Here is an 18928-nt window from a genome sequence, read left to right as displayed (position 1 = left end):
GCCAGCCAGGACAGTAAAACAGCGCAACAACATACCCATCCCAAACATAGAAATACACTAACTCTGTGGACAGGACTGGTGCAAGGATTTTTGCCACCCTAGGCAAAAGCTAATTTTGCTGCCCCCCTTGACTCCACCTATTGACCACGCCCTTTGACCCGCCCCTTTTTTGTCGGCCACCTATTTATACAGACTGTAGCCTTCATTGTGGTAAGGCCACGTTTTCTCGCTCCAGCTAAATACCATGTCATCCACAGATCCCCCATAAGTGTCATCCACAGATCCCCCATAAGTGTCATCCACAGATCCCCCATAAGTGTCATCCACAGATCCCCCATAAGTGTCATCCACAGATCCCCCATAAGTGTCATCCACAGATCCCCCATAAGTGTCATCCACAGATCCCCCATAAGTGTCATCCACAGATCCCCCATAAGTGTCATCCACAGATCCCCCATAAGTGTCATCCACAGATCCCCCATAAGTGTCATCCACAGATCCCCATAAGTGTCATCCACAGATCCACATAAGTGTCATCCACAGATCCACATAAGTGTCATCCACAGATCCCCCATAAGTGTCATCCACCACAGATCCCCCATAAGTGTCATCCACCACAGATCCCCCATAAGTGTCATCCACCACAGATCCCCATAAATGTCATCCACAGATCCCCCTAAGTGTTATCCACAGATCCCCTCCCCGCCCAGCGCCGCCTCCTGGCTAATTTATTCACTTCTCTTGCCTCTGTGTAATTGCAGAGAAGCGCCTTAATCCCGCACAGGCGCACTTGCAGAGGAATCGTCGAACGAGGTGCGCTGGAAGACGGCACATGGGCACTTCGCTCGACAATGCCTGATGCCTCTGCCAGTGCGCCTGTGGGAGATTACACAGAGGCAAGTGAAGTGAATAAATTAGCTAGGAGGCGGCGCCTGTCTGTGGAACTACAAGCCTTTAGAATATACAGAAAAGACACTAGACTCAGTGGAAGTACAGATCCAAGAATATACATTAGACACACTAAACTAGAACAATATCATAATAGTAGAATCTGTGAAGAAATGGACATGGCAAATACTATGCCTGACAACCAGAATGAAGTCAGATTTAAATAGACTCAATAATCAGCACTCCTCCGAAATCAATGCTAGCACCTGCACAAAGTTAGTAACTAGGTAAAGTTGAAGCAAGAAGTGGGAGTGGTGCTTCTTCCATAAGTAATTTGTGTGTGACTGACGGTTTTAAAGTTCAGCCTGCTTGCACCCAGACATCTTATTGCTTTTTGCTGTGCTGATCCACCTGGTTTCTGGTTGCTCTCTCTGGTGTCTGTCATATTTGAAACAATGCTTGTTGGGTAGTAATTATTAAATCATTTTTTTAACCTATGAAGTAGTGTTGTGCCACACACTATACCTTCCAGCTTTTCCTCTAAGCAGAACTCATACCACTAACCTTTATCAGAGAATGGTATGGGCTGAGACGCGCAAAGAGTAGTGATATGCAAGTGGTAGGGGAATGCCAGTGTCTGTTATTGGTGTAGGGAACAAAGTCAACCCCTTAAAGTAAGGTTTTATATGTGTAAACAGAATGTCAACATCAACTGGGATGAACAGCAGTTTTCTTCCCTTCTTCTAAATTTAACCTCACCTCTGTTTCATTTCCCACAGAGAATATTACCTGCCTTACTCTGAATTATTGTTTCTGCACGTTTTTTTATAACCCATACTTTAAATGAAGAAGGAAAGCCCAGTAGACCAGGAAAATGAAGCACAATGAAGCATCTTTGCAACAAAGAGTCATCAAGCGAATGAAATGAATACAGCAGAAGTGAGGGGAAATGAAAGTTACTGCACTGCCAGGGTTACAAGGATTCAGCAGTGAGAAGAGTAGGCTGAGGGTGTGATGAAACACAGCAGCCTATGGTAATGAAATATTTATGAATGGGGAAATGATACTACATTCTGCAGTGCAGCACAGGAAAGTGAAGTTTCAACCTACTGTAATAGCAAAACCCTCCATTAATTATTGGAAGCAAGCTGTAATGCCAGTTGCCATGGAAACATTGTCCCATATGTATTAGATGTTTTTTGTTGTTGCTCCAGTTTGTGCTCGGATCGACTATCAGAACAGCTGTGGCCTAAGCGTAGCAGTAGAGTAGTGGCGGAACTGCTGTAAAGGGTAGCCTAAAGGGGGCCGCCCCATGGGAAGGATGAAAAAAGGGGTAGGGTGGGAGGGGCACACGCTGTCGAGCCGGGAATCGTGGAGGACGCCGCCAGGGGGGAAGGGCACGGAGGTGCCTTAAATAGTAAGAGCGGGAGCCTCCCCTCCCACAAATACGGCAACTACGTTGCCTACACTTGTGCTCGGATCGACTATCAGAACAGCTGTGGCCTAAGCGTAGCAGTAGAGTAGTGGCGGAACTGCTGTAAAGGGTAGCCTAAAGGGGCCAAAAGTACACGACACAGTAATGTGAACAAAATACTGTATTGACACATATTACAGTAACAAATTACGGAAAGCTAAAGACATCTCGCGTTTAGGGTTGGGGATGTAACGAGTGTAGCACAATGACTTCCAACGCCCTAACCTCTTTATAATGTGCCCCGGTACGTTGTTTTTAGAGGCGGCTGATGCCGCGCCTATCCTGAATGAATGGCCGGTGATGCTCAATGGATCCACGCCTACTCCTGGCAATAAGGCGCGGATGAACCTAAGGAAGGTCTGTATAGAGAGTGGGCTGGAGTCGTAAGCCAACAATGGGGAGTGAGGAGCGTCGGGTTTGATCAGCGCCAACCATTCATTAAACACTGCGACCGGGCACCATACATTGCCTGTGGGAAAATACTTAACCTTGGTGGGCTCGCCGGGTCTGGTCGTCTTGGTATGATAAAGTGTGAGCACATAGTGGGAGCCTGAGTGTTGTAAATGTTGTTTCTGTATGAAAGTATGGCGGGAAACGGGGCACGTAAATTCCCCGGGTCGTAGGAAGCCGTAGAAGCATAGATACAAGGCGGTCTTAACTAAGGCGCTAGTCCTAACTCCGAAGGGGTTGGTATCTAGGATGGCCGCTAAGGATTTAAACATGTCCCCAGAGAAGGGTCTCCTGGAAATTATGCTAACGGCTGCTGAATTCTGAATGCCCTTGAGGATTGTTTTAACAGGGTGAGCGGAGAATAGCGAGGGTCTATCTGGGTAGGAGATGTGCCAGTAGTGTTGTATACCGGCTAAGTATGACTTGATCGTGCCGTGTGCTAGTTTGAGGTCTGAGTGGCAAAAAGCTATAAATGCGAGTAAATATGTGATATCGTCCATGGCCAGCTGTGGACACTTAATCTGGAATCTGGAAAAATGGGACCACGCCGTCTTGTACGTCCTAGCCGTGTTCTCGGACAAGGACCTCTGCATGAGGAGCCTGGCAGTGGCCAGGTGCGTGTTCAAGGCATGACTAACAGGTTGTGCGATGGTGTAGGGGTTGGTACGGGGTCCGCCTCTGGTGAAATCTGAAAGAAAAATTGCAGTTTACCTCTAGATAGAGCATCTGCTGCCACGTTTACCTTGCCAGGAATATGTGCACATTCGAAATGAAACTGGTACTGTAGGGCCAACCAGATAAACTGTCTCATGAAAGCCATGATTTCACTGGAGTCTGACCTACCCTTATTGATCAGTGCTGCCAGACCTTCATTATCGGTCAGAATCAGCACTGTGCTCTTGCGCCAGTGAGCACCCCACGCCTGTGCTGCAGCGACAATGGGGTAAATCTCGAACAACGAGGATGACTGAGAAAACCCAGGTATGGAAGCAACCTCAGGTGGCCAAGCGCTGGCCATCCAGTGGTTGCCGTAAATGGCAGCGAAGCCCAGAGCTGATGAAGCATCGGCGTGGAGAACGGGGGAGTGGCTGGACACTGAGGGAATAAACAATGAAATACCATTCCAGTTGGAAAGGAACCGGTCCCACATCACTAGATCGGCCAGAGCTTGTTGATCTAGCCTCACCTGGCTATCTTGGTCGGAGGCTGATGGAAGAAGGCTAAGGAGTCTGGAGATGAAAGTCCTGCCCTGCGGGATGATCCTCATGGCATAATTGAGCATGCCGAGCATGCTTTGGAGCTCCGCTCTGGAACAAATGCCTGCGCAAGCTAACTTATGGATTTTATCTCTGATTCTATGTAGTTTGTCCGGAGGCAAACTAGCTTGCAACGAAACGGTGTCTAGTTGGATACCTAAAAAGGTCAAACTGGTGTGGGGGCCCTCAAGCTTATGATTTGCTACTGGAACGCTGAGTTTGCTGAACACTTCGGTCAAAACACCTAGATCACCTGGAGGCCGTGCCGGAGGTTCGATCAGCAGAAAGTCGTCTAGATAGTGGATGACGTGATGGGCACTGAAGGTGTGCTCCAGGATCCAGTGTAGACTACTGGCAAACTGATCGAACAGCCAGGGGCTTGATTTTGAGCCGAAAGTGAGACAGTTAGCGAAATAATACAGCCCGTCCCACTTGACGCCATGCCACTGCCATAGTTGGGGATGAATGGGCAGCAGTTTAAAAGCGTCGGTGATATCTGCTTTTGACAGCCACGTGTGCTGCCCCAAAGACAGTATGACCTGAATTGCCTCGTCTATGGACGCATATTTCATGCCAAACTCCTCGGAGGGAATAAGAGCATTAAGGCTAGGCACGTTAGAAGAATGTGGAGCTGACAGGTCGTAAATCAGGCGTTTTTTATTGGAGAATTTGCCAACAACCATGCCTATCGGACTAATTCTCCAGCGTTCGAAAGGGGGCTGGCGCATGGGGCCTATCAGGTAGCCCTTTGCCACCTCTGCTTGAATGAGGCCACTGACCGCCTCGGGGTTCCTGACGGCAGACAGCAAATTCCTACATTCGTACGTGGTCTGTGGTAGGGATATCTGGCCTGTGTGGAAACCTACGGAAAAACCGTTAAGGAGGAACCTCACCCACTGTTGGTCAGGATGATCGGCCAGGAATGTGGCTAGCGTGTCAACATGGACCCTGCCTAGTCACGCCGGGTGAAGGCTTTTCTGAGGGCACGCTGTCTTGGGGTGGGCCCTGAAACAGTTGGTGCATAAATGCAGCAACCGGCATTGGCTGTAGAAGCACCCTGTGTGATTGAAGTTGTTGCAAATTTGCGATTTGCCTAGGTACTTGATGGGCCTGCCTAATTTATCGACCCCTGTGGCGGATTTGGGCATGACGCTATCGGGTGCCTGCCTAGTCTGGGAGCTGCCTGACGGAGGATTGCTGGAGACGCACCACTCTGCGGTGTGGGAGTGTGAACTGCAGGTGGAACAAGCGGGGGCTCTCAAGCCAGCAAAATGGCGGCAAAAAAGCTCGGTGTCCGTCACTGCCCAGTCGACGGTGTGCTGGAACTGTGTGAGCAAGGCTGCTGCCCTTGCAGAAAAAGACCTATGATACTCGTAGAAGGCCGTGCCCCCGTATTTGTGGCCTAGGTCTACTACTTTGTAGAGGTATAGGTCAAATTCTTCACGGCGACTGGGCGACACGGAACAGATGACGTCCCGGAATAGGCTAAACGCCAGCACAAACTCAGTAATACTGAGTTTGCGGTTTAGCCGTATGTCCCGTGACTTGAGGATGACAGACACCTCCCCGCAGGCGATGGTCTTGTTGTCGGGTACCTCGTGTGTAGCGATAAGCAGACAGGCTAAATTGACATCCTTACCGTCTAGAATATCCTGCCTAACGTTGGCCGGAATGAAATGCGATGGTGCGACATTAGGGAAGTTGGGGGGGGGGGTCGCCGCAGACGTGGAGGGGACTGATGGAGACGTGAGTGTAGGGGCGCCAGCGCTGGAGGTGGAAGCCCTGTTTTGAATCTCCTCTAGTCTGGTTTGGAAGCCGGACATGGAGGACGCCATGTTATTAATTGCCGCGTGTAACTGGGTGATGGAAGTCTGAATGGTGTTGGGCGTAAGCAACTCTTGACTGGAGCCTGGTTCGGACTGTAGCAAACGAAAAAGTTCAGCCTTTCTAGCAGATGCAGGGAAGGGAATTCCTCTGCGTAAGAGTTCCGTAGTTATCCTGGATATGGTCCAAGACCTTAAGGAGGGGGTCATGCCTCTTTCTGACTGTACGTCCTCGCTGGCTAGGGAAGACGCAGATGCAGTCGGAACTTGGTTGTGTGGCAGCTCCATCTGGAATACATGAAATGCGTGACACGATGGCTAGCTAAACGTGACGATTGCCTGTACCATGCACCCTGGTGAACTAGTTAGGGAAGAAAGACTAACCGTGCAAGCTGTGCCTGAGGAAATAACGCACCACACTCGTGTACCTTAACACCCCCTGCCACCTTGTGTACCCCAGGACGGGGCATGTACAGCCATGACTGCTGATGTCCGTGGGGGCCCGCGACTGCGTGTGAGTGGGTAATGGGGGATGCGTGTGAGACAGGAGACCTGTACGCTTGAGCGGAAAGCCTTACCAAGCTGCGACTAACTGGCGCCTGTAGCCGTGACAGGGCTTGCGTTGTCTCTGAAGACGTGACAGAGTTGCGTATGCCTGAGGTCGTGTCAGGACTTAGACTGAGTCTGAGGACGTGACAGACTTGACGCGTGTGCCTGAAGACGTGACAGGACTTGACCGAGTCTGAAGACGTGACAGACTTGACGCTTTGCCTGAGGACGTGACAGGTCTTACGTTGAGTCTGCAGACGTGACAGAACTGGCAAATGCTGAAACGTGACGGAATTGGCGTGAGAGTCTGAGCACGTGTCAGAAGTGGGGCGGCTGACATATGCCGTGACTATCAACTGGGTCTGAGGACGTGACAGACCTGCCGAGGCTGAACGTGCCGGGACTGCTTGTGGGTCTGAGAACGTGACAGACCTACCGTGGCTGAACGTGCCGGGACTGCGTGTGCATCTGAGGACGTGGGGAGACCCCCCTTATATTTCTTCCTAAATTAAAAATTATAATAATTTTTTTTTTTTCCTTTTTTTTTTTTTTAATTTTTTTTTTTTTAGCTGTACATGAACCCCTGGTGAGGAGAGAGCGAGGAAGAGAGGAGAGAGAAAGGGGGGAGAGCAAACAAAATAAATTCCCTTTACCGAATCCTGATGAACGAAGTATGTGCCTACTAGACTGTGAACGAAACAAAGCATCAGGACAGCTTTGGAAATTTAAGCCTGACCTAACTATGTTACTGAAATCTACCTGCACCAGGGTTTGTAGGAGTTCGATACTCTGACCGTACGAGCCCTTGAAGCCTGAGATGACACCTATTAAGGGATAAAAAGCATCAATGATATAGACAGTACTGACTACAGCATGCCCGTAATCGGACGTCTTGACAAGTATGTGCGCCCGTGCGCTGCTGCAGCGCGGGGTGCGCGGAACCAGCAGCTGAATAACGACATATGCCCGGCGTGAGTATGCTTTGAATTACGTACTGTCCGGACTGCGATATCAAGAACGAAACGGGTGGCAACACAGAAGCTGCGGTGCGCCGGACAGATGAGATACGGAATGTGGCGATATGGTGCCGTACGTGCCATGTGTACATGGTGTCTGACCCCCGACTGTGCACGCGTGATTGAAGGGACCGGGTACCCTGTGACTGCGTGGGTACTGTAACTCAGGGGGTATGAAATCCGGCAGCGCGCAGAGAGCCATCACGGGATCGACGCCTGCGGCCGGAGTTAGAGAAGTGGTGGGCGAGTGAAGACGGCAATAGTGAAAGCCGACAGCATACTCCGGCGGTCCGGGACGTGTACTAGACAAGTGGTACCGCCGCTAGGAGGAAGCTGTCGGCTGCATGCGCCCGGTACCATAGCTGCCTGGCGAGGAGTGGTGCGGCTGCCGAACCGACCGCCTGGACATGGGGCGGGAAGCCAGGGGCATGCGCCCGTTACCTGTGCCTGGATGGCTGCTGGCCAGGTGCGGCTGAAGGTGCTGAGATGAGCGCTGCTGTAGGTGGGGAGGGGAGCGATGGTACACGCTGGACGGCGGCCGTGGGACGCGATCCCCCACGTGACCCGGAAGTGACGCGCACGCTGTTGAGCCGGGAATCGTGGAGGAGCGGTGTAAGAAGCCGCCTTGAACCGTCCGCCGCCTGAACGTGGGGCGGGAAGCCAGGGGCATGCGCCCGTTACCTGTGCCTGGATGGCTGCTGGCCAGGTGCGGCTGAAGGAGCGGAGATGAGCGCTGCAGTAGGTGGGGAGATGAACACTGGACGGCGGCCGTCGGACGCGATCCACCACGTGATCCGGAAGTGACGCACACGCTGTCGAGCCGGGAATCGTGGAGGACGCCGCCAGGGGGGAAGGGCACGGAGGTGCCTTAAATAGTAAGAGCGGGAGCCTCCCCTCCCACAAATACGGCAACTACGTTGCCTACACTTATAGTGCTTTTGTTTTTTCTATTATTTTTTTTTTCTTATCATCACTTGTTTGATAACAGTACTGCAGGAGGCAGTTAGTAGTTTTTCCGTAATTATGGTAGCAAATTCAGTTACCTGCTTGTATCAGTATTAGGCAACTTTCACATTAACGTTTTTCTTTTCAGGCATAGAGTTCCGTCACAGGGGCTCTATATCGGAAAAGAACTGATCAGGCATATCCCCATGTATTCTGAGAGTAATCCGTTCAGGATGCATCAGGATGTCTTCAGTTCAGTCATTTTGACTGATCAGGCAAAAGAGAAAACCATAGCATGCTACGGTTTTATCTCCAGCAAAAAAAACTGAAGACTTGCCTTTTTTCCATAGGAATGTATTAGTGCCGTCAAAATACTGGAATGCCAGATCCGTCGTTCCGGTCAGCGCATGTGCAGACCTTTAAAAATGAGAAAAAAATTAATACCTGATCCGTTTTGCCTGATGACACCGGAAAAACGGTTCCGGTATTGCAATGCATTTTTCTGACTGATCAGGCATTTTTCCGACTGATCAGGATCCTGATCAGTCTAAATGCCTAATCAGTCAGAAAAAATGACATGCGTTTGCATACAGTTCAGGCAACGGAACTGCCTGCCGGAATCAAACAACGCAAGTGTGAAAGTACCCTAAGTCAAGGGATTCCGTCAGCAAGATTATGCATATACAGGTGAAACTCGAAAAATTAGAATATCGTGCAAAAGTTCATTTATTTCAGTAATGCTACTCGAAAGGTGAAACTAATACAGTGAGGAACAGAAGTATTTGAACACCCTGCGATTTTGCAAGTTCTCCCACTTAGAAATCATGGAGGGGTCTGAAATTCACATTGTAGCTGCATTCCCACTCCGAGAGACAGAATTTAAAAAAAGAAATTCAGGAAATCACATTGTATGATTTTTAAAGAATTTATTTGTCTTGCACTGCTGAACATAAGTATTTGAACACCTGAGAAAATCTATGTTAATATTTGGTACAGAAGCCTTTGTTTGCAATTACATAGGTCAAACATTTCCTGTAGTTCTTGACCAGGTTTGCACACACTGCAACAGGGATTTCGGCCCACTCCTCCACACAGATCTCCTCTAGATCTGTCAGGTTTTGGGGCTGTCGCTGAGCAACACAGAGTTTTAGCTCCCTCCAAAGATGTTCTATTGGATTTAGGTCTGGAGACTGGCTAGGCCACTCTAGAACCTTGATATGCTTCTTACGGAGCCTTTATCCTGGCTGTGTGATTCGGGTCGTTGTCATGTTACAAGACCCAGCCACGACCCATCTTCAATGCTTTGACTGACGGAAGGAGATTGTTGCTAAAAATCTCACAATAAATGGCCCCATTCATCCTCTCCTTAATACAGTGCAGTCGTCCTGTCCCCTTCACAGAAAAGCATCCCCAAAGCATGATGTTACCACCCCCATGCTTCACATAGGGATGGTGTTCTTGGGATGCAACTCATCCTTTTTTTTCCTCCAAACACGACAAGTAGAAGTTTAGACCAAAAAGTTCTACTTTGGTCTCATCTGACCACATGACTTTCTCCCATGCCTCCTCTGGATCATCCAGATGGTGTCATGGGTGAAGTTGCAGATAGCTGGAACTTATAAATAAACGACTGACTGGCTTGATCCCAAACTGAGGAGCATATAGGTGAGCCCTTTAAAACCCTAAGAGCTCTCCCTGACTGCTATGCACATGCAAGGGTCTCAATGATAGACGATTGCATGCCCACATACCTAAGACTGTGTGACACCTGAAAACCCTATAATAGTGAGGGGACACGACCACCGGCTCCCTGCACTTAATACGGACGGAGTCAGGGTCACCTAGAATCAAGCCAGCAAGGAAACACAATAAAGGAAAAGACTTATCTGAACAAACAGCAGCAACAGCCTCCAGCAGTGAACACTTCATCCAGGAACTAGTATAAACCCCAAAGTGAGGCAGTATGGGAGGGAATATAAAGGAAGACGATTAGTCTAAATAAGTGACATCTGGCAGAAGGAAAGGAGATGACAAAGTGAAACCAAAACAAAGAACATCATACAAGAGGTAGAGAAGAACGTCTGTCAGACCTTCTCACAGAACTGGCAGTGACAGATGGTCATTGGCAAACGTCAGACCGGCCTGGACATGTGATGACTTGAGCAGGGGAACCTCCCGTGCAATGCATGATTTGAAACCATGACAGTATAGTGTTCTACCGACAGTGACCTTTGAAACTGTGGTCCCATCTCTCTTCATGTCAGTCACTGACCAGCTCCTCCCTTGTAGTTCTTGGCTGATCAATTTATCAATTTTCACCAAGCTGCTTGGCAATTGCCCCATAGCCCTTTTCAAGTCTTGTGGAGGTCCACAATTTTGTCTCTGGTGTCTTTTGACAGCTCTTTGGTCTTGCCCATGGTAGCATTTGGCATCTGACTGACTGTGGGGTGGACAGGTGTCTTTAAAGAGTTCAGACAGGTGCTACTAAGATTAATGAGTGGAGTAGAGGTGGACTTTTTAAAGGCACAGTAACAGGTCTTTGAGAGCCAGAATTCTTGCTGTTTCTCAGGTGTTCAAATACTTATGTTCAGCAGTGCAAGACAAAAAAATTCTTTAAAAATCATACAATGTGATTTCCTGATTTTTTTTCTTTATTCTGTCTCTCAGAGTGGGAATGCAGCTACAATGTGAATTTCAGACCCCTCCATGATTTCTAAGTGGGAGAACTTGCAAAATCGCAGGGTGTTCAAATACTTCTGTTCCTCACTGTATATGAGATAGACTCATTACATGCAAAGCGAGATATTTCAAGCCTTTATTTGTTATAATTTGGATGATTATGGCTTACAGCGTATGAAAACCCCAAATTCACAATCTCAGAAAATTGGAATATTACATGAAAGCAATAAAAAAAAAGGATGTTAAATAAAAAAATGTAGGACCTCTGAAATGTATAATCAGGCATATGTACTCAGTACTTGGTTTGGGCCCCTTTTGCATCAATTACTGCCTCAATGCGGCGTGGCATTGACGCTATCAGCCTATGGCACTGCAGAGGTGTTATGATAGACCAGGATGCTTCAATAGCAGCCTTCAGCTCTTCTGCATTGTTCGGTCTCATGTCTATCATCTTTCTCTTGGTAATGCCCCATAGATTCTCTATGGGGTTCAGGTCAGGCGAGTTTGCTGGCCAATAAAGCACAATAATCCCATGGTCATTGAACCAGGTTTTGGTACTTTTGGCAGTGTGTGCAGGTGCCAAGTCCTGCTGGAAAATGAAGTCACCATCTCCATAAAGCCCATCTGAAGAAGGAAGCATGAAGTTTTCCAAAATCTCCTGGTAGACAGCTGCATTGACTCTGGACTTAATAAAGCACAGTGGACCAACGCCAGCAGATTACATGGCTCCCCAAATAAACACAGGCTGTGGAAACTTCACACTGGACTTTAAGCATCTTGCATTGTGTGCCTCTCCATTCTTCCTCCAGACTCTGGGTCCTTGGTTTCCAAATGAGATGCAAAAGTTGCTCTCATCAGAAAAGGGTGTAGTGTCCCACTAGGTTAAGGTGGGCACTGCACAAAAGGGGTTAATGTGTTGTTATTACCTGTAATGTTATATGTATGCATTTCCCTGTGTTAACTGGTGTCAGGCCTATTAGGGTGCAGTTTAGCCTCCCAGACGTTAGAGGGAGCCAGAGAGCCCTGGTCATATATAGGTAGGCCCAGACAGGGGAAGTTAGTTCATTCCAGGGGACTAGAGGAGTTACTTCGTCCACCTGAAGCTCCTGAGGCTAGGATTAGCTCAGTAGAGACACCCCAGTTGCAGGACAGCACCTCCTGGGAGAAACCTGCAGCTTCCCAACCAAGCAAGGATAATACAAGTCAGATAAGTACCCTGATGGGCAGAGGTTCTATAAAGTACAGCAAGCGCCAATACTGGAGAGAGGATTTATATACCAAGGATTAAAGCCAGCATTTAGGCATCCGGGCCTTGGGATCCAGCCAGCTAGAATAGCTGAAGGGGATAGAGCAGCATTGCACTGCAAAGCATTAACCGTTGTGCCCTCCAAGTATCTTGCATGAATAATACCTGCCATTATTCAAAGTCTACCTGCTTGTGAAGTATTGTTCAAGGGACTGCATTATCATCACAACCACCTGTAACTGTATGTACAAAGTTGGACTGTGTTCACCAAGTAAAGCAACGTTTGGTTTATCCACTGAGTACTCAGTTATTCCTCCTATAAATCGGTGTGCCACCGTTACAGGCACTGGCGTCACAAATCCAACAGGGACCTTGCCCCAGGCACTAAAAATACCTGTAACATCCAGGGCACCTCATCCACCATCAGGCCTGGTCCCTATATACAGAGTGTGCCCCAGAGGAACTGTGTCTACCTCTCCTTCACTGCCGCATGCCTGCCCAGGGTTCTCCAATACAGTGAGCAACCCTCGCTTGCCTATAACCGTGACCTCGCTTCGCTATACCCTGCAGGTCTGGCGTGCTGCATAAATTGGCGTCACGAACAGGATTTACGGAACATTCCTGCGCCATTGCGGATATAAAACTGTGTGCTAAAAAGTGCCTTAAAGTGACCAAGCCCTATTGTTTTATTCAAAATTATTGGGCCAAAGAACTGTCATCATTAGCGGTGTGAAGATAGTGTGTTCTGGACTGTTTGCTGCTTATTTGAGCCACCGCTTGCTGTAAGTGAATAGACAGCCATTTTGCCACCTAAACCTGAGGTGGATTACAAGTGCGCCCGGTGAACTGTTTGGCGCGAAAAAGAGGACTTTGGCGCAAAAAGAACCAGACGGAGTCATCACCCAGCCGGCGAGGAGGAAGAACGCCGCCCTGTCTGGAGGAAAAGGTGCCGCATACCTGAGTCCCGGAGCTACGAGAGGCCGTGCCCACCTGCTGACGCTGTACGCAGGACGTCCGACGCCCGTAGCCACGCATCTCGCGAGACTTGGAGCGAGCACCACCGGAGTGAGTACCAACTTAAAACTGTTGCCGGCTCTGCTATTTACCTTACCGGAACGTTCCCGACCCCTGCCAGGGCACCGGAGGGAGCCCCGTTAGCGACAAAAGACTTTTCTGTGAAAAAAAATAAAAAGTTATTATCATTGCCGCTCCGGTCCGCTCTGCTACATTTAAAGGGCCATACTCACCTAGCAACGCCATGTCCACACCTGAGGAAATCGGACAGGTGGCCCCAGTCGTGCCTTCTGGAGTATCCCCAGCCGACCCTAGGGCCCCTGCCGCCGCGGCACCGCCAAGCATGATGCCGCTAACTATGCCATACTATTTTGGGGCCCCCTGGTTCCCACGTTATTCAGGGGAAGCCCATAAGTTAAAGGACTTTAGGGAACAGATACTGGCCTTGTTCCGGCTTTACCCCATAAATGCCGAACAGCAAATGGAGATCCTCCTAGCTCAGTTGGAAGGGGCCGCCCGCAGGGAAGTCATGTCGTGGCCCCGCTCTGAGAAAAGTAGCCTGGAACAGATCTTTGATCGCTTGGGCACCACATTTGAGGCCAGAACGGTGTCAGAAGTTAAAATGCGTTTCTTCAGCAGAAAGCAGCAACCTGGGGAGTCGCTCCGTGATTTTGCCCTGTCCTTACAAGAGACACTGAGAGCTGTAGTCCAAGTGGATCCTAAAGAAGCTGAGGACCAGGACCGGACTCTTAGAGAGCAATTCATTGCAGGCGTAAGTAATGAGCATTTAAAGGGCCAGCTACGCATGTTGTCAGCTCAACACCCCCACTGTGCATTTCTGGACTTTAAAGAATTGGCCATCAGTATATTGGGCCAGAACCCTGCTCCAGGGCCGGCAGCCTCCTATGAACCCCAGGCTTGCCAACCAAATGTGGGACCTGCAGGAGTCAGTCAGGCGACCCAAGCTCCAGTTACAGACGTAGTGGCAGCCCTCATGGAGCAAGTGAACCACCTTACTCTAAGTCTAGAGAAGGTGTGCAAAAAGATAGAGGAATGGGAGAGACCATTATTACTAGAAGATGAAAGTCCTCTTCCTCCAAGGCTCCCACCTGCATATGGAGACGTATACCCAAAAGAGCCTGATGGGCGACCGAGGTACCGGCCCAGAAGTAGAAAACAGCCTGTCTGCCACCACTGCAAGAAATATGGACATACTGAATCAATGTGCTGGCAGTTAAACGGGCAACCCCTGAGGCAGAGGACCGCCCCTCGGGAGGTAGAACAGTAGGTCCAAAGGATCCAAGCTGGATGCCTAAGTATGTAGGATCCCGTCCAAAAATTAATATATGCATCAACGGGATACCCTTTGAAGCCCTCTTGGACACTGGGTCACAGGTCACCACCATTCAACGGCCTGCCTTTGACAAGTTCTGGGATCCAAGTCTTCTCACCCAGCCACCAGAGTCCTGGCTAGATATCATTGCCAGCAACGGTAAGCCAGTGAAAGTGCATGGGTATTGGGAACCTACCCTTCAAGTGGGAGAAGCCACCCTGCCACAGCAAGGCGTGATTGTGGTACAAGCAGGAGATAAAGGAGGACACCCTGTGATCTTAGGGACTAACGTTCTGAAAAATTGTTACTCTGAAGTGCTTGACGCCTTAAATCAAACTATATCTTCAGCCTCACCTGCTTCCAGAAGAGTTATCCAAAAGACTATTAGTGTGCTGAGTGCTCAACAAAAGTTTGCCAACAAGAAAGGAGAAATTTGCACTGTCCGGATCCGGGATAACCGGCCGGTAATTCTGCCTCCAAATTCCCAGATCATCCTGTGGTGCCGTGGGGTGTTAGGGATCCAGGGCCAGGACTATCAAGCCCTAGTGGAACCTATTCCCTTTGAAGATCATCCCTTCGTACGGACAGCCAAGAGCATGGTGACTGTGTCTCAAGGTAAAGTGCCTGTCCGTTTAATTCACTTTGGTGATCATCCCGTTACTCTCCTTAAACACTGCCCCGTTGCTCAGCTTTTTCAAGTGTCTTTCCAGGATGTGATCCGTCTGCCTGCCATGGAGGCGTTCCAGACCACACAGAGCAGCAGCACCCCTACAACATCCTGGTGGGAAGAATTACATGTGGGGAACGAATCCACCCCAAAAGAGCAAATAGAGGGAGTCCTGAAGCTGGTGAAGGAGCACCACCAGGCTTTCAGCAAGCACTCCACGGACTACGGAGAGGTCAGTGTAATCAAACACACCATACCCACTGGCTCTCATCCTCCTATTAAGGAGAGGCAAAGACCCATAGCACCTACTACCTATCAGTCTGTGAAAGAAATGATAAAAGAGATGAAAGACTCTAATATAATTCGGGACAGCCATAGTCCCTGGGCTGCGCCCCTAGTTCTTGTCCGAAAAAAAGATGGCAGCATAAGGTTCTGCGTGGATTACAGGAAAATTAATCAAATCACCCACAAAGATGCATATCCATTGCCACGCATTGAGGAGTCCTTGACTGCTCTGGGGTCATCAGCCTATTTCTCTACCTTGGACTTAACCAGTGGGTACTGGCAAGTACCCATGGCTCCAGAAGATCGAGAAAAGACTGCTTTCACTACACCTATGGGCCTGTTTGAATTCAATTATATGCCGTTTGGACTGTGTAACGCTCCAGGAACGTTCCAGAGGCTGATGGAACGTTGTTTAGGCCATAGGAATTTTGAGACTGTACTCTTATATCTGGATGACGTCATTGTATATTCCAAGACGTATGAGGACCATTTAAAGCCCCTGGGTGAGGTGTTTCAAGTTCTTGCTAAATATGGCCTCAAGATCAAACCATCCAAGTGCCACCTGCTGAAACCAGCGGTCAAATACCTTGGGCACGTTGTCAGTGCCGATGGAATACAGCCTGATCCTGATAAACTGGCTGCTGTCCGAAACTGGCCTACTCCAACGACCGTGAAAGAGGTGAGAAGCTTTCTCAGTTTTGCAGGGTACTACAGGCGTTTCATCCCGCACTTCGCACAAATTGCGGATCCCATCCAGGAACTGTTGAGGGGGCGTCCAAAGAAGAGCCCGAAAACCCCTATTCCTGTGGAATGGAACCAAGAACGGGAAATTGCCTTTCAAATCCTAAAGAAGAAGTTGACTGAACCCCCTGTTCTAGGTTACCCAGATTATCAGAAGCCGTTCCTCCTCTACACGGATGCCAGTAAAAGAGGCCTGGGGGCCGTGTTGGCTCAAGTGCAAGACAACAAAGAAAGGGTAATTGCCTACGCCAGCAGATCCCTGAAGGGAGCTGAAAAGAATGATCAGAATTACAGTTCTTTCAAGCTGGAGTTTCTTGCCTTAGTGTGGGCTGTGACTGAAAAGTTCAAAGACTATCTCGCTGCCACACCGTTTGTTGCCTTCACGGACAATAATCCCCTGGCGCATCTGAACACGGCCAAGTTAGGGGCACTGGAGCAAAGATGGGCCTCCCGCCTTGCCAACTATGACTTTACTGTGAAGTACCGGGCAGGCCGCTCCAATGATAATGCTGATGCCCTGTCGCGGCTTCCCACTACAGAGGCCCCAGATGATCTAAAAGATGCCTGGGAAAAAGTGGAGTAGCCTGCGTTCTACAATAAGTTCGCCCAGCAGGATAATATCTGTACTGGAAATCTCCCTGCTGCTGATCTTCCCTCCTCAGATGATCCTGAGTCCAGAGGCGATCAAGAAAGATGGATTAAGCTCCAGTCCGAAAGTAGAGTCCTCGGTGAACTGCTCGACTTCCTTACCAGTGGGAAAATCCCGGAGAGAATCCGCAGGAAGAGTGCAGACCCAGAACTAGTAAGACTGTGGAGACATCGCCACAAACTGTTCCTTCAAAGAGGCCTGTTGCTCAGAAGGAGTCTGGATCCAGTGTCCTGTGATAGAGTTTACCAAATTCTCCTGCCACGTCGGGATGCCAGCCTGGTACTGGACATGTACCACAACCAGTCCGGACACTTCGGTGTACAAAAGACGGAGGCCACCATACGGAGAAGATTCTATTGGATTGGGATGAGAGAGGATATCGAAAAATGGTGCCGAGAATGCACTGCCTGTGCTGTGGGGCGAACTGAACGCCATGACCAGAGGGCGCCTCTCCATCCTATTGTAAGTACAGCTCCTTTAGAACTTGTCGCGATTGATCATGTGAAGTTGGAGCCGAGTCGCTCTGGGTATACATATGCCATGACTATAATCGATCACTTCACCAAGTTTGTTGTAGCAGTGCCTGTGAAAGACCTGACAGCCAAGACTACAGCGGAGGCGTTCTGGAAACATTTCCTTCTGCCCTACGGCTGTCCAGAAAGGATCCTCACCGATCAAGGGTCTGCGTTTGAGTCACAGCTGTTCCATGAGATGTGCCTGCTACACAACTGCCAGAAAGTCCGGACCACCGCCTATCATCCGCAAGGTAACGGACTCTGTGAAAAGATGAATAAAACTCTCATTGAAATGCTGAGAGCAGTACCCCCTGATACGAGGGGTGATTGGCCTACTCTGTTGCCACAACTGATGTACACTTATAACAACACCATCCATTGTTCCACCGGTTATACCAAGTTCTACCTGATGTTTGGGCGACAAGGGAGATTACCTGCGGATCACTCCCTGGGGGTACAAGTGCCGGATGTGATCAACCCACTGCCCAGGACTGATTGGGTAGTGGAGCACCAGAGGCGTCTTCTCAATGCCAAGGAGATTGTGCAAGAATGCATGGAGAATGTCCGGGAACGCCAGCAAAAAGACTACGACCAGACTGCCCATGCGGGACCCCTGGCTCTTGGAGACAAGGTTTGGTTGAAAAACAACCACCGGACCAGCAAGTTGGACAGCAAATGGGAAAGGATTCCCTACCTGGTTACTGCCATACCTAATGCTGCAGCCCACATATACCAGGTCTCCAGAGAAGGAAAAGGTCCCCAAGTTGTTCACCGGAACCGCCTCAAGCCCTGTATTGAAGGAGAACCAGCGGCGGAGGAGATGGAGTCTGAGCCTGCTGAGGAGGAATTGCTGGCTCCACCTATGGACCCTATGCAGGCTGTGGAGAACTTGATCCATGATAAAGAGCCGCTCCACTGGGCCCTCACGCCTTGGCTGAATTTGTTGGTTCCTGCTCCTGTTCCTGTTGGTCTCCCGTCTCAGGAGACTTCACCTCCAAGAGCTCCTGAAGAAGTTCCAGAGGCAGTGAGCTCCCTTGACCTTCCTGAGTCCAGGCAGGAAGAATCTCCGCCACTAAGGAGGTCTACCCGTTCTACCAGGGGGCACCCGCCTGTGAGGTTTGAGGACTACATCATGAGCCCAGGTAGCCCCTCACGGGAAACCCCTGTTTAACTCTGTTGTAAGCCTGGGTACGGACTCATATTTGTTCCTTGAGCCTCCAAGAACTTTACATCGTTTTATATTGTTCTACTGTTATATTATGGACAATTTGCATTTATGGACTATCCTGGTTTATTGATACGCTGCACCAGGTCAGCGCCCCTGTTCCCTTACACTATCCTGAGAGAAGAGAACGACGCCCCTTTTCACCGAAACTTGTTCCTAGGCCAGTGGACTGC

This window comes from Bufo bufo, chromosome 5 (assembly GCF_905171765.1).
Source record: "Bufo bufo chromosome 5, aBufBuf1.1, whole genome shotgun sequence".
NCBI classification, from domain to species: Eukaryota; Metazoa; Chordata; class Amphibia; order Anura; family Bufonidae; genus Bufo; species Bufo bufo.
This window is presented reverse-complemented; position numbering follows the sequence as displayed.